Genomic DNA, 17,867 nt, shown 5'->3' with positions numbered 1-17,867 from the left:
CATATACTCATAAGCCCAAAAAACTTTCCTTGAGTCTCGAAAACCGGAAGACTCCTCCAACAAAGCCCTCAATCGAGGAGCCTCCCACCTTGGAGTTAAAGCCTTTGCCTTCAGACCTCAGGTATGAGTTTCTAGGCCCTTGTTCCACTTTACCTGTCATTCTTTCCTCGTGCTTAACTAACGTGCAGGTAGATGCCACCCTTGCGGTGCTTCAAAGGAGGAAGAAAGCAATAGGTTGGACATTAGCGGATATTCGGGGTATAAGCACCACCTTTTGCATGCACAAAATTATTTTGGAGAAGGATGCCAAGCCCTCCGTGGAATATCAAAGACGATTGAATGAGGCCATGCAAGAGGTAGTAAAGAAAGAGATCATCAAGTGGTTGGATGCCGGGGTGGTTTATCCCATTTCCGATAGTTCGTGGACCTCACCGGTGCAATGTGTCCCAAAGAAAGTGGGTATGACTGTGATCACAAATGACAAAAATAAATTTATCCCCACAAGAACTGTCACCGGGTAGAGAGTGTGCATGGATTATAGAAATCTCAATAAAGTTACGCGGAAAGACCATTTCCCGCTTCCATTTCTTGATCAAATATTGGATAGGTTAGCCGGACGTTCTTATTACTGCTTCTTGGATGGATATTCCGAATATAACCAGATTCTTATTGCACCTGAAGACCAAGAGAAAACCACCTTCACTTGTCCGTATGACACTTTCACATTCTCGCGGATGCCATTCGGGTTATGCAATGCACCGACAACCTTTCAGCGGTGTATGATGTCCATTTTCACCGATATGGTGGAGGACTTTCTCGAGGTTTTCATGGATGATTTCTCTGTCGTGGGGGATTCTTTTGAAGAGTGCTTAGATAACTTGGATAAGGTATTGGCACGTTGTGAAGAAACTAACTTGGTGCTGAATTGGGTGAAATATCACTTTATGGTCAACAAGGGCATTGTCCTCGGTCACATGATTTCCAAGAATGGTATAGAGGTTGATAAAGCAAAAATTGAAGTGATATCCAAACTCCCTCCCCTACTTCCGTAGAGGGAGTGAGAAGATTTCTAGGTCATGCAGGGTTTTACCGCCGATTCATCAAGGACTTTTCTAAGGTGGTAAGCCCCTTGTGCAAACTCTTAGAGAAAGATGCCAAGTTCCTTTTCAATGAAGATTGTATGCAGGAATTTGAACTACTCAAGTATAAGTTGACTACCACTCCTATTATCATCACGCCAAATTGGAGCTTACCATTTGAGCTCATGTGTGATGCAAGCGATGTGGAAGTTGGTGCGGTATTGGGCCAACAAATTAATAAGATCTTTCATCTGGTCTACTATGCTAGCAAGACCATGACCAAGGCCCAAGCCAACTATACGGTGACCGAGAAAGAACTCCCAGCCATTTTCTTTGCTATGGAGAAGTTCCGCCCGTACCTAATGGGTATAAAGGTGATTGTTCAAACCAACCATGCGGCACTTCGTTATTTGATGAACAAGAAAGACTCTAAGGCAAGGTTGATGCGGTGAGTGCTTCTATTGCAAGAGTTTGATCTAGAGATTCAAGACCGAAAGGGTAGTGAAAATCAAGTGACAGACCACTTGTCCCGATTGGAGGAGGAAGGGAGGCCACATGATGGCCTTGAAATCAATAATTCATTTCCTGACGAACAACTCCTTTCCATTTCTATGACAGGGAAGCCATGGTTTGCCGGTGTGGACAACTATCTTGTGAGTGGCATCATTCCGAATGAGTTCTCCTCAAACCAAAGGAAGAAGCTCAAACGGGACTGCCTAGACTACTATTGGGATGAGCCATATCTCTTCAAAATTTGCACTGATGGTGTTATCTGGAGATGTGTTCCAGAAGAAGAGCAATTAGGTATTCTTGAAGCTTGCCATTCTTCGCCCTATGGTGGTCACCATGATGGGGCGAGACTGCTACAAAGGTCCTAAGCTATGGATTCTATTGGCCTACCTTGTACAAAGATGCTAGCTATCTCGTTAAGCGTTGCAATGAATGCCAAAGGGTCGGTGGGATCTCCAAGAAAAATGAGATGACTCTCACCACCATCCTCGAGATTGATATTTTTGATGTGTGGGACATCGACTTTATGGGTCCATTTGTGAGCTCATGTGGGAACATCTATATTCTTGTTACTGTGGATTACGTTTTCAAATGGGTTGAAGTTGTGGCTTTTCCCAACAATGAAGCACGGAGTGTGGTGGCTTTCTTGAAGAAAAACATATTCACAAGGTTCGGCACCCCAAGGGCCATCATTAGTGATGGGGGTTCACATTTTTGCAACAAAGCATTTGACACTTTACTCTCCAAGTATGGTGTCACTCACAAGGTGTCAACCCCCTATCACCCCCAGGCAAGTGGATAGGTAGAAGTCTCTAACAGGGAGATCAAGAGTATTTTATCCAAGACTGTCAATGCGAATCAAACTGATTGGTCAAGGAAACTTGACGATGCTCTTTGGGCCTATAGAACAGCTTACAAGACTTCAATTGGTATGTCTCCGTATCGGTTGGTGTTTGGGAAAGCATGTCACCTTCTGGTGGAATTAGAGCATAAGGCCATATGGGCGTTGAAGAAATTGAACCTTGAGTGGGATGTAGCTGCCAATCTTCGGGTGGAGCAGTTGAATGAACTTGATGAGTTCCGGATCCATACTTACTCCAGTTCGTCCTTGTATAAAGACAAGATGAAGTACCTACATGATAAGTATATTCGGAACAAAGAATTTAAAGAAGGTGACCTCGTTCTTTTGTTCAACTCTCGGTTACGGATGTTTCCGGGAAAGCTTAAATCAAAGTGGAGTGGTCCTTTTGAAGTGGTATATGTTACTTCTTTTTGGTGCTCTTGATTTGAAAAATAAGAGTGGTGATATCTTTAGATTCAATGGAAATCGGGTGAAGCACTACCTTGGTAAGGTTGATGATGGCCACGTTGTGGCATTGCTCCATTTCAAATGAATGATGGTAACATGCGTCGTGCCGCGACGTTAAATCAAGCGCTTCTTGGGAGGCAACCCATGCATTTTTCTTGCTTTTGATTTTCTTCTTAGATTAGGCATTGTTTTGGACTAACTGGTTGTGAAGTGTATGTAGGAATTGGGTATGCAGTGCAAAAAATTGACAAGACAAAAAATTGGCCAAGTGGTGAAATTATGCGGACCGCGCCAGAATTATGCGTCCTCACAATTATGTGTGCGGTCGCACAGCTGAAAGATGAAAAATGCCAACTCTCTCAAGTTTGGCCTGAAAAAATCCCTTAAGGATTCGCGGTCGCGATCAAAATTTAGCGGACCGCACAGATTATGCAGCCGCAGCCATTCTTATGCGAATTGCATCATTGAATCAGCTGCGGAGTTAGAAAAGGTAAAGAGTGCGGACCGCGTCAAAATTGTGCGGCCGCACTCAGGTAAGTCGGTGGGCCAAAGTATAAATAGGACTTTTTGAGACTAATCACACTTTACACACTCTGACCTCTCAAGCACAGTGCACTCTTTCTTGTTTTCAATCTCAGCCCATATTCATCAATTGTTGATTTCCTACTACATTTCATCACTGGTATGTTGATTTCAATGAATTAATTTCATCATTTTCTTTTCTTTTCTCATTGTTGTAGTTTTCTTTTTATATAGGGTTACATTCATGCCAAAAATATCAAATTGATGCTTAATTCTTGTTTAGAAGCATGTGGGTAGTGTTTGAATGCATAATGGGGTCTGGGGTTAGTAGCTTTTATTGCTTAATTGCCACAAATCATGACTAATTAGTGAAAACCCTAGTATTAATCGTACTTAGTGCCGCTCTGATTTGAATTTCGCGGCCGCATACATTTTTATGTGTTCCGCACTAGGGTATGCGGCCGCATACAAAATTGTGCGGTCCGCGATACCCTAGGTTGAAGGCACTTGTCATTGATAAGTTTTCGCGGCCGCACTCAATTTTGTGCGGTCCGCGATTGTTTTTCACGGCCGCACTCAATTTTGTATGGTCCGCACAATTAAACTTCAGAGACCCTACAAATCGATTATGTGGCCGCACTCAATTTTGTGCGGTCCACGATGGGTTTTTGCGGCTGCACTCAAAAGTATGGGTTCTGCACTGAGGTAACTTCAGAGAACCAGTAGTCTGAACCTGGGATCTCCGCAGACACACATATTTTTGTGCGGTCCGCAATGGGCAGTCCACAGCCGTACTCAATTTTGTGCGGTCTGCGCTGCCCTGTTCTGAGAAGCAGTGTCTTTCTTTCCAAATGTAATTCAATAACACATGTTGAACCCCAATTCTAACTTACTTTCGCTACTTGTTTGTTGCAGACAATGGTGCGTTCACGTGGTCGAGGTGATACTTCCAAAGGGAGGGCAGAATCCTCCCGAGGCCCGGGTAGAGGAAAACCTAACATGCCACTATCAGTCCAGAAAGCCTTGGGCAAAAAGACTACTCTCAGTAGACCACCTCCGGAATCCTCAGACACCAGTGATTACCTCCCGTCCCGGTAAACGTCTGAGGGGGATTCTGTACAACCACAACCGGGGGCACAATCACAACAATTCCCCGATAGACTCCGTTTAGTCGATGAACCTACCTCCTCCTCTAGTTCTTCTGATGACTCAGCAGGAGGTAGTCAGGAATCTGAACAATCTTCCCCACCTGCTACAAGACCTGCCACAACAGCTACCCCAATCATTTTAGATGATGATGATGAGGTCCTGGATGACGGGAGATGGGGTGACACAATTGTGGGAGGCCTGGCTAGATCAAAGAAGCCGGAGGTATGGGATGATAGATTTTTAGTGAGAAGGCATATGGAAAGATTCGGGAATGGTGGCCCCAAAGGTCGCTCACTCTTGAGCGATAATTCATAACCAAAGACCTAAGTCAGCACAATCCAAATGTCCTAAAGCAATTTACGGAGAGAAAAGGATGGAAATGGTTCACCTGCCGGATGCATGATGCAAATGAATACCTTGTCAAGGAATTTTATGCCAATGTTGCCCACATCAAAAAGGCTACAAAGGTGACGAAGGTCCGGAACTTGAAAATCCGGTTTGATGGCCACGCACTGAACACATATGTAAGGTTTGAGGATGTCGAGGCAGTGCAATACCTGGAGAAGCTAGCTTTAGGTGATGCAGTTCGCCCATGGCTAGCTGAGATACTTGTTATTCCGAGGACAACACCTGCATGGATCACAACAGGAGTTCAAATTGTCTGAGCCACCATTAACTTTGAAGCAAAAGGGTGGGCAACATTCGTGTGCAGCCGTCTTGACCCATGCCAGCATAAGAATGTCCTTCCACTCCCCCGAGCAGTATTGGTAGCTTCCATCATTGCAGGCTATCCTATTAATGTAGGAAACTTGATGTCCTACAACATCTCCAATTCAGTCCAGAAAGAAGAAATATCGTATCCCTACCCCAACTTCCTCACAGAGTATTTCCAAGACCAAGGGGTAGAGCCGAGGCATTTTGATGTGGAGGTGAAGACTAAAAAGCCTTTCTCATGGTACCATCTCCAGGGAGCGGACAACCCTAAATTCAAGGGTAAAGCCACTACCTCCACTGGCCAGTCTAAAGAGCCAGGGGTAGTGGCCACCGGGTCAGCTACCGAGCCCTCCACAACAGCCAGTACTTCTACTGGAGCAGCTGCCATGCCTCCTCCTTCCTCCAGACCTTCCCTCTCAGTGCCACTGTCAGTGCACACATCTTCTACCTACCCTCAGACTGCACGGCGGGTTTCACAGACACTATCCAGTCTCAACAGCTGGATGCAGGCAGCTACCACAAAGCTGGCTGACATATCCAGTGCAGTGGCAGCAAAGTCTTCAGCCCCATCAGCGCTTCAGGTACCTCCATCAGTGGAGAACTCTTTGAAGAAGATTTTGGACAACCAGAAGAAGATCCGAGAGACTTTTGATACACATGGGAGGATTATCAAGGATTTGGGGAAGCAGGTGAAGAAGATGCGTAAAACTCAGGCATCTAAGGAGTCGGTGGAGAAGTTGAGCAAAGAGGTTGAGAAGATTGCTTCTGCTAGAGATATTCCACTAGACCTGCTCATGGAGGGGACAATACCAGCAGCACATGCAGCAGTGCTCGAGGCATCAGATGCAGTAGCCGGCCAGTCTGAGGAGCCGGCTACCACTACACACACTGCTACAGAGCTGATTCAGATGCTCAGCAACCTCGTAGTCCCCCAGTCAGAGGATACGGAGATCCAGTTAGATGATACAGAGGGTACTAAGGACCCGATGTAGACAGAGACCGCATAGGGAGTTTTCTCTACTCTCTACCCATTTTTCCTGTTCTTATTTGTTATGAGCATTGAGGAAAATGCTATTTTTTATTTGGGGGTGGTCCATTTTGATTTGATGACATTTGGTATGTAATAACCATTATACTATTTTTCTTTATCTTTATTTTTATCGTTATTGATCTTTATTTTCACTCTTGGTATGTATATATTCTTACCATTCGACGTATATATTTGCTTTACTTCATAACTTCTTTCGTTGTTTTTCCTTGTTAGCATAGCTTCTTATTTACTTTTGTAGATTCTTTTTAAGTTTTTAGCTTCTTTTTACGTTTTGTGTAAACAATAAACCTTTGGTTTTCTTAATTCCACGGTTCTTTCCAAAGGTGGATGTCATGTGAACCAGGTGGCTCTGCCCAATGATGGATGGCGTGGGAGTTACCCTATTTGCTTGAGGACAAGCAAAAGTTTAAGTTTGGGGGAGTTGATAAGTAGGGAGGTTAACCTATTATTTGCTCTCTTTTACTCGTGTTTTAGGCCAAAAATGCTTGAAAGTATTCCCGAAAACTAATGAAATATGCTTGCTTGCAGGAATTATTTAAAATGATCCAAAGGAATCAAAATCAACTCACAAAGGAGTGAAAAGTTGAACAAAAAAACCAAGGCTGGGCAAAGCGGTCTGAAGCGTGGACCGCACAAATATTGTCCGGCCGCGAAATCTATGACGTGACCGCTATCAAAATTATGTGGTCCGCAAGAGGGTGATTCATAGAGTGTGATTTTGGACTAACTGATGAGCACGGACCGTACTAGAAATATGCGTCCGTGAAAGTTCATGCGCGGCCGCGATTGATATTATGCGGACCGCGATTACTGAGATTCAGAGAGCTGACAACTTGAGCAAAAGAGAGAAGTGTGGACCACACCAAAATTGTGCGGCCGCAGAAGTTCCTTGTGCGGCCGCGATCGAAATGATGCAGTCCACAAAATGAAGAATCAGAGAGTTGATTTCAAAAAAATGCGGACCGCATCACTTTTATGCGGCCGCATAATCTGGAGCGCGACCGCTCTTAGAATTACGCGGTCCGCGAAAGTTCAGCTCATCCCAAATCCAAAAGAGAAGAACACGGACTGCATCAGAATTATGGGGCCGCGAAAGAAAGAGTGCGTCCGCACTCAGAATTACGCAGTCGCACAACCTCCGTGGGGGCATTTTTGTCAGATATTTTCAGCTTCGTATAAATAGAAATTTTTTTATTTTTTAGGGCATGTCAGGTTATGTTATATTTTGTATGAGCACCTGTGACGACTGATTTTACTGTTTTCGAAAGTATTTATACTAGATTCACTTCTTAACATTAGATTTTCATTCCATAAATTAATATTATGGATTTTATTTTCATTTCATCTTTAATTTCTGTTATTTCCATGAGTAGCTAAACCCATAGCTAGGGTTGTGAACCAACCCTAGTGTGGGTATTTAATGGGTATTTGATTTTAGGGCTTGAATGTGAATGGGTTAGTGATATTTAACCTAGTTCTTGCTAGAACTCAAGAATTAATGATTGCAAACATTAATCCATGCCTTTATGACTTAGTCTCTACTTGAGAAAGATGGACTAAGTTTAGGAAAACTAGGCTTAACAAGGAATTGGGGTGAACTAAAGAAATTGATAGCCCCAATTAAAGGGATAATCCTAGAGATAGTAATACCCAACTTGAGCTAATATCATTTGATTTGCATGGATACCCATTTGGACTTAAAAAAGTGAAATTGGGCAAAATCACTCAAACTACCGAGAGGTATAGAGTGAGTACCCGGGTGTGATAGCTATATTAACATCCCAACTTATCAAGCTTGCTCTAGATTTTGCTACCCGTTAGATATCCACCTAGGTAGAAGTCACTACCCTAGTCTCTTTAAACATTTGAAAAACAACAACAAAAATATTGTCCTTAGTTTCAATTATTGCAATCTTTAGAGTAAAGTTAGAAGTAGAAAAACCAATAAAGTTTGTGGAAGAGCAATTAAAGCCAAAACTTGCTATTAACTTAGGTATACACCTAATCCCATATTCTAACTCCATGTGGATTCGATCCCGACCTTTGTTGGGTTTATTATTGCATCGATCGCCTCGCTACTCAATTATGGTGTGGGTTTGGCATAGATCAATCACCTCTGGAAACTCACGAACAACTGGCACTGAATCCATGGGAAAAACCGCACTAGAATCGCGGACTTAAGCCAAATAAGCTAGACACCCCTTCTCGACCATATGCCGAGCCTTCACATAAGAGATAACCATGCTGGTAGAATGACCAAGAGTCCCTTTCCACTCTAATCGAGGCAACCCCTACAAGGCTAAGGTCACCGTCTTGGCGTGACAATCTAATATAGCATGATAAGGTGACAGCCAGTCCATACCTAGTATGACATCAAAATCAACCATATCGAGAAGTAGAAGATCTACACGAGTCTCAAGACTCCCAATGATGACCACACACGAATGATAAACACGATCTACAACAATAGCATCCCCCACTGGTGTGGACACATGCATAGGAGCAGTCAAAGAATCACGGGGCACAACCAAATATGAAGCAAAATACGATGACACATTGGAGTAAGGAGACCCCGGATCAAATAGAACTAAAGCATCTCTACTGCAAACTGAAACAGTACCTGTGATAACACCGTCAGATGACTCAGCCTCAGGCCTGGCTAGGAAAGCATAACACCGGGGCTGGGCCCCAGCACCCTAAACTACGTCCCTTGGACGACCTCTAGCTGGCTGGTCTCCACCTCTAACGGCCTGACCTCCACCTCTAACAGTCTGGCCTCTATCTCTGGCTGCCTGACCCCTGCCTCTGGCTGGCTGAGCAGGTGGTGCAGCAACTGGTGCCAGAACCATGGCACGAGAACTTTGATGCTTTGAGATGCCCGTTGCCCTAGGGCAAAATCTAGCAATATGAATCAGATCGCCACAAGTATAACATAACCTCGGCTGCTGTGACTGCTGACCCTGAAACTAACCCTGTCGACCTGAATAACCACCCTGATAACTCTGGAGTGGAGGTGCACTAATAGGAGCTGGTGGTGCACTATAGGCTAGCTGGTCGGAATAATGCATCTGAGGGCCACGACCACCTTAGGCACCATGGGATACCTGGAGTGCTGAATGAAACATCCTGGAAGGATGGCCTCTACCAAAAGTACCCCCGCCTCTAGATGAGGCACCCCTAAACCTACCGGAGTGACGAGGCCTCTTGTTAGACCCCTGACCACTCCCCTGAGCAAGAACCATCTCGACTCGTCTGGCAACATTAGCAGCCGCCTGAAAAGAAATTTCACTCCTAGTCTCCTTAGCCATCTGCAATCTGATAGGCTGAGTAATTCCATCAATAAACCTCCTCACCCTCTCTCTCTCGGTGGGAAGCAGAAGAATAGCATGATGGGCCAAATCCACAAAACGGGTCTCATACTGAGTAATAGTCATACTGCCCTGCTGGAGACGCTCGAACTGACGGCGACACTCCCCTCTCAATGTGATAGGCAGAAACTTCTCTAGGAAGAGCTGAGAGAACTGGTCCCAAGTAAGAGCAGGCGACCTAGCTAATCTGGTCAACAAATAATCTCTCCACTATACCCATGTTCCATAGAACCTCGTGATAGCTATCAAGATACTCCTGGGGATCCTCTGAAGGAGCACCACTGAAGTGAACCGAGAAGAGCTTGGTAAACCTTTCCAATCTCCATAAAGCCTCAGAAGACATAACTGACCCATCACCGGTCTGTGCCGCAACAACCGGCTGAACTACTCTGACTGGATGAGCTGCTGGAAACTGATATTGGGGAGCTATCTGATCCGGAGTGGGAGTAGAGGGAGTCTGGGCTCCTCCCCCAGCCTGAGAGATGGCTGGTGCCATAGGAAATGCGCTAGTCTAGGCCACACTCTCCATAAGGCCCACAAAAACGACCAAAGCGTCCTGAAGTACTAGGGTGGCAATGAACCCCTCCGGAACCTGAGCTGGTCCGGCAGGAACAGTCTGGGCTGGAACCTCCTCGTCAAGCTCTATCTGAGGCTCCACTGCCGGGGCTGCTGCTCGGGCTCTAGGCTGAGCCCTGCCCTTACCTCGGCCTCGACCTCTGCCCTGCGTAGGAGCTGCCACTGGAGGCTCTGGCTGCTTCTCAGTTGAAGAAGCGGTACATGTGCTCGCCATGTGCGAGAGAATAAAAGTAGAAGAGTTCAATCAGTATTGAGAAAACAACATCGCACGACAGAGAAGAATAGAAGTGAAATTCGTTCCTAAACTTCATAGCCTCTGGAAGATAAGCACAGACGTGTCCGTACCGATTCTCCAGACTCTACTAAGCTTGCTCGTGAATCGTGACACCTAGGCAACCTAATGCTCTAATACCAACTTGTCACGACCCGGAATTCCCACCATCGGGACCTTGATGGCGCCTAGTATTTCACTTGCTAGGCAAGCCAACGTTAGAGAATTATCAAACCTAATCCTTATTTCCATTCAGTAAATAACAATGATTAGCTAAGATGAAATGTAATAAGTGAGGAATCATAAAAAAAAAACTGCATTAATTACTACCACCCGGATCTGGAGTCACAATTCACGAGCATTCTAGAATTCACTACAAGTAATAGTCTAAAAGAAATATAACTGTTTGGATGAAAGAAACAGTAAAACTGAAAAGATAGACGGGGACTTCAAAGTTTGTGAACGCCGACAGATGTACCTTGAGTCTCTGGATAGCGGATCCAACAGCTAAAATCTCGATCAACCCGAGCCGGTACCAAAATCTTTACAGAAAGTGCAGAGTGCAATATCAATACAACCGACCCCATGTACTGGTAAGTGTCGAGCCTAACCTCAACGAAGTAGTGACGAGGCTAAGGCAAGGCACCTACAAATCAACCTGTACAATTTAACTATGTATATACAAATAATAGTAATGAAGAGCTAGACAGGAAATATCGGGAGGGGGAAACATGCTGGGGGAAAAAATGAAATAAAGAGCTACAGCAGAATGAGAACTAGAACAACCAATATAATATTAATCAACAGGAGCACGAATATAGTAAAGGAAAAACAAATACACGGCATCACCCTTCGTGCTTTTACTCTCAGTCTCACCATAAAATCAATAGAAATGGCACGGCATCACCCTTCGTGCATTAACTCTCATATCATGGCACGACATCACCCTTCGTGCTTTTACACTCACAATATGGCACATCATCACCCTTCGTGCATTAACACACACAATATGGCACGACATCACCCTTCGTGCATTAACACTCACAATATGGCACGGCATAACCCTTCGTGCATTAACACTCACAATATGGCACGACATCACCTTTCGTGCATTAACACTCACAATATGGCAGAGCATCATCCTTCTTGCATTAACACTCTCCCTTATCATAACGCAATGACCAATTAAAAACAAGGAGATAGAACAACATGTACAAGCCTTACTTTAACATTTGGTTCCACAATAAATTCTCAATTATCCCCAGAAAATCTGTAAACATGATAAGAACAATCAATTTAACAACACTAGTATAAACACGTAGCAATTAGGCATAGGAAAGAGACAATATAAGAAAAATGGAAAATAGGTAAATTGGCGGCGCATAAGTACTCGTCACCTCACATATACGCCGCTCACATGAATTTCACATAGCAAATAATCTGAGGTTCCTAATTCCCTCAAGTCAGGGTTTAGACACAACACTTACCTTGCTCCGAAGACCACTTAATTCACAATCACAGCTTTTCCTCTAACCTACAAACCACTCATATCTATTCAAAAATGACTCAATAATATCAAATATTGCTAAAGGAATCAATTATATTGCATAAATTAAATTTCCCAAATTTTCCTCCAAAAAGTGGAAAATTCGACTCCGGGCCCGCTTGGTCAAAACACGAGGTTCAGACCAAAATTCATTTACCCATTCACCCCCGAGCCCGAATATATAATTGGTTTTGGAATCCGATCTCAAATTGAGGTCTAAATCCCCAAATTTCTGAAATTCCTAGTTTCTACCCTAACCCCTAATTCTACCATGAAAACTCTAGATTTTAGGTTGATAATTCATAAAATGTACTAGGTAATTGAAAGAAAATTATTTAGAATCACTTATCAACACTTTGGGGGAGAAACAAACTCTTGCAAATCGCCTCTAGTCCGTTTGGTTTTAGAGAAAATGAAATAAATGGACAATTCCCGTTTTTGGATTCTGTTAAGTGTTGGGCGACAGTGTTCATCACGTTTGCGAGAACACTGTCGCATTCGCGAGACCTTGTTTGCGTTCGTGTAGGCTACACCCCCTGGCCTTCGCGTTCGCGAGACATTGCTCGCGTTTGTGATGAAGGAACGACTGACCCCCCCCCCCAAGGTATGCCTAACACTACGCGTTCGCGAGGAGCTAGTCGCGTTCGCGAAGGGTAACGCCCTCATCGCTTCGCATTCGCAAAGAAGAAAATTCTAGCTGACCAGTTTGCTCTTCGCGTTTGCGTGAGTACCTTCGTGAATGCGAAGAAGGACATGCCAGAACACCAAAACCTGTAGAAAACCAGATTTTCCAAAGTCCAAACATCCCGTGGCCTATCCGAAACTCACCCGAGCCCTCGGGGCTCCAAAACAAACATGCACACAAGTCTAAGAACATCATAAGAACTTGCTCGCGTGATCAAATTGCCAAAATAACACCTAAAACTACAAATTTAGCACCAAATCAAATGAAATTCTCAAGAATACTTTAAAATTCCTATTGTTTTACAACCGGACGTCCGAATCACGTCAAACCAACTCCGTTTCTCACCAAATTTCACAGATAAGTCATAACTATTATATTGGACCTATACCAGGCTCCGGAACCAAAATACGGACCGGGTATCAAAAATGCCAAACATTAACCAATTCTTAAAAACAAATAATTTTCAGACTTTTAATTTCATCAAAAATTCATAACTCGAGCTAGGGACCTCCGAATTCGATTCCGTACATACACCCAGGTCCCATAATTCAATACGGACCCACCGGGACCATCAAAATACGGATCCGGGTCCGTTTACCAAATATGTTGACCAAAGTCAACTAAAATCAACTTTTAAGGCAAAAATTCTTATTTTCATCAATTTTCAACATAAAAGTTTTCCGGAAACACGCCTGGTCTGCGCACACAAATCGAGGAGGGTAAAAATAAGATTCTTAAGGCTTAAGAGCACAGAATCGAGTTCTAAAATATAAGATGACCTTTTGGGTCATCACACGCTCATAACTCTTTTCACTATTGCAGTTAATTTATAACATATTATGTAGCATCTCATTGTGGAATATGACTGCAGAACTGTCACGACCCCAATCTCCCACTGTAGGATATCGTGATGACACCTAGTCTCTAAGACTAGGTAAGCCTAACATGCTAGGAGAAATAACGGAAACAACAATAGAACTTCAAATTTAAACCATCTAGCTAACATAATAGAACTTGACAATACCGCTGACAATAACTCTCAAAATCTGGTGAGACTCAGTCATAAACTCTATACGAATATACTGAAACATACCTAATACATCACTATCTAAATAAAGAGTATGCAATAGAAAAACAAGGATAAAGGGTGACTCCGAGGCCTGCGAACGTCGGACTAGTATACCTTAAAGTCTCCGTGATGAATAGCCAAATCACTGGTGCCTAGCCTGATATGAGGTACCTGGATCTGTATAAAAAGATATGTAGAAGCATAGTATGAATACATCACAACGGCACCGAGTAAGTATCAAGCCTAACCTCGGTAGAGTAGTGACGAGGCTAGGTCAAGACACCTACTAGGATAAGAAAAAGAAGTTGAACAACTATAATATGGTCTAAGAATGGAAACGAGAAAAATGAGGCAATAAAGAAATACAACAAGATAGACTACAACTGAGTTTAAAGCAATAAATGCAACAAGGAAGAAGCACATGATAAAAGTATCAAGAAAACAATGCAGACAAATACAAGTGAGGTAAATGAGAGATAGCAACAAGAATCACAACTGAGGTACCGCCTCGTAATCCCATTTCATAATCACATTCACAAGCATTCCTTATACTACCCCGTGAGCCTTACAATTAGATAGTTTGAAAACATTATTTTTCGAAATAGCTACGCGCACTTTAGCTACCTTAAGTAGCCGTGTGACTTCAATTAATTCCTTTACTAGCAACACGCACATAAATCCCACATTATGCCGCCGCATGAACATTAACCCCTATCCTTGTACTGCCGCATGTACATCTATATCACAACTCGCACCACAAGTGTCCATATGCCACAACTTGCCAAAAGAATCAACAATACCAAGGTTTCCACAACAAATAACCCATGGCTCAACCAAAATGTGTACAAGAGTTTTAAGTATAGCAAAGTAAAAGAGAATTGCTCGACAAAAACAGTATTTCAACAATTAACAACTTTGCCTCAATGTGAATGCGGCTTTTACAACTTCAACACCAATAACTCAACAAGAAGCTATTCCATGAATACAAAAACTTTGAGTAAACAATTCAACAATTAAAGAAGTAACACACAATAAGGAAAACAATAACTTCAACTAAAGCATATAAGAGAAAATAACAAGTAAAGGGTGGAACAAGTGTTAACAATGTCAAATAAGGCATGTGAGGGTAGATCAATACATGTAAGGGTAGACTAACAATGAAAGATATAATATGCTATGACAATTCAATTAAAGGCATGAAAAGAGTCCAAATAGCCTAAACCAGTCAAATACCACATATATCCTGTGTACCCACTCGTCACCTTACGTACATGCTTTCACATATCACAAATAGCACAATCAACCCAAGTCCTTAGGGGTAGTTCCCCCCCCTCCCCCCCTCCCCCCCAACAAAGTTAGGCAAGATACTTACCTCAAACAAGCTAACCCAATCCACTAGTAAGTCTTTTCGGCGAATATCCAACTTCGAACGGTTCGAATCTAGCTAAAAATAATTTTATACCATAAATACAAACCATAGGAAACTATTCTGGATAATAAAGTTGCAATCTTTAAAAAAATCAAAAAGTCAACTTAAAAAGTCAACCCCAGCCTCGCGTCTCGAAACTATACCAAACTTAGAAAATCCGCAAACCCATTCAAAAACGAGTCCAACCATACTAAAGTTATTCAATTCTGACCTCAAATCGACCTTCAAGCTCTCAAATTATAGCGTAGGAAGTTTTCACAAAATTCCCCAATTTTTTCACCTCAAAACACTAATTTAATGGATTTGTGTATGATAGTCAAATCTGAGTCAAGATCACATACCCCAATCAACTCCTTGAAAATCTCTTCCAAAATCGCCCAAAACCGAGGTCTCTAACTCAAAAGAAGAAAAATAATTCTAACCCTCGATTTGGAAATTAAATTTCTGCTGCCTAGTGATTACTCTACGCGATCGGGGAAAAGCACTTGCAATCAAAGAGAAAAAGTTCTCCCAGTTCACAAAGCCTTTTATGTGATCGCGTGACCACAATCCCGAACGCGATGACCAGTCATCCCCAGGCTACACGATTGTGTACAAGCCTACGGGAATGCGATGAACAACGCGTGCCACAACACAGTCTCCCCTTCCTTCACTGCGATCGCGATACATTACCTACATTCGTAGTGCGCAACAATTCAACCTTCCGTGAATGCGTCCCCATTTATGCGATCCCAAAGAGAAATTATCGATCTACCAACAAAGACCCTACACGATCGCGGCTGAACCTTCGCGATCGCAGTGAAGGAAACCAGAAGCACAGAAAACCAGCAGTCACAATACATGCATAAATAGTCCAAACTCAATCCGAAATACACCTAGGACCTCGTCCGAACATACAAACAAGTCCTAAAATATGATGCGAACTTGCTCGAAGCCTCAAATCACAGCAAACAACACCAAAACCACGAATCGCACATCGATTCAAGCCTAATAAACTAATAAACTTCCAACTTCTAAAACTAATGCCGAAACATACCAAACCAACTCCAAATAACCTTAAATTTTGCACACAAGTCATGAAACAACGGTCCTATTCCAACTTCCGGAGCCGAAATCCAGATTCTATATCAGCAAAGTCAACTCTCGCTCAAACTTCTCAATCTTCCAAATCTTCAACTTTCCAATTTTTGTCAATTCAAGCCCAAACGACCTACGAACCTCCAAATCAATATCCAAAAATACTCCTAAGTCCAAAATCACCAAACGAAGCTATCGAAACCATCAAAACTCCATTTTGGAATTGTCTACACAAAACTCAAACTCTGGTCAACTCTTTCAACTTAAGCTTCCAACTTTGGAAATAAGTGTTCCAATTCACTCTGAAACTTACCCGAAAACAAACCAACCACCCCGGCAACTCACATAATCACAATATAACATAGAGGAGGCAATAAATAGGGGAACGAGGCTAAAATATTCAAACAACCGGCCTATCAACAAGGGCACTCCCGAGGTACCGCCTCATAGTCCCAAATCATAAATAAATTCACAATATCTCGTACATCATCCCCTCTTAAAACAAGCGTTCGTCTTCGAACGAGTATAGAGACATACCCGAAGTGGTAAAAAAATAAGGATAACGGCTACTCATATCATGCTCGGTCTCTCAAGTTGCCTCATGGACTGGTTAACCTCTCCACTGAACTTTTACTGAAGTAATGTTCTTTGACCTCAACTTTTGGTTTTGCCTGTCCAAGATGGAAATTGACTCCTCAACATAAGTCAAATCCTTATCAAATTTGACTGAGCTTGTAACGACCCGATAGATCGTTTTGAGTGTATTAGCCTCAATCCCCTATTTACTGCTTTCCCCGTATCTTTTTCTGCTTATGTGATTTACCGGAAGGTTTTGTTTATGGTTTCGGAGCAATTTGGGACACTTAGTCCCTAAAGTTATAGCTAAAGTTCTTAGATTTTGATAGTTGTAAAAGTGTGAAGACGATTCCAGAATGGAGTTTCGTTGGTTCTGTTAGCTCCATTGGATAATTTTGAACTTAGGAGTGTGTCCGGATTGTATTTTGGAGGTCTGTAGCTAAATTAGGATTAAAATGGCGAAAGTTGAATTTTTGGAAAGTTTGACCGGAAGTGAACTTTTTGATATCGGGGCCGGATTTTGATTCCGGAAGTTGGAGTAGGTCCGTAATGTCAATTATGACTTGTGTGCAAAATTTGAGGTCTATCAGATGTGGTTTGATAGGTTTCGGCATCGGATGTAGAAGTTAGAAGTTTCAAAGTTCATTATGTTTGAATTGGAGGGTGATTTGTATTTTTAGCATTGTTTGATGTAATTTGAGGGCACGACTAATTTCGTAAAGTGTTTTAGGATAGGTTGGTATGTTTGGTTGAGGTCTCAGGGTCCTCGAGTGAGTTTCAGATGCTTAACGGATCAAAATTTTGACTTGTGTAGCTACTGAAGTTTTTCAACTTCTGGTGTCGGGTTGGCCACAGGTGCGGACACACATGTGCGAATGAAGGATCGCAGAAACGGATTTGGGAAGCCTAGGCTGGGTTCGCAGGTGCGGAAAGATT

The sequence above is a fragment of the Nicotiana tomentosiformis genome, chromosome 2, assembly GCF_000390325.3.
Source record: "Nicotiana tomentosiformis chromosome 2, ASM39032v3, whole genome shotgun sequence".
Classification (NCBI taxonomy): domain Eukaryota; kingdom Viridiplantae; phylum Streptophyta; class Magnoliopsida; order Solanales; family Solanaceae; genus Nicotiana; species Nicotiana tomentosiformis.
Note: the sequence above shows the minus strand (reverse complement) of the source record.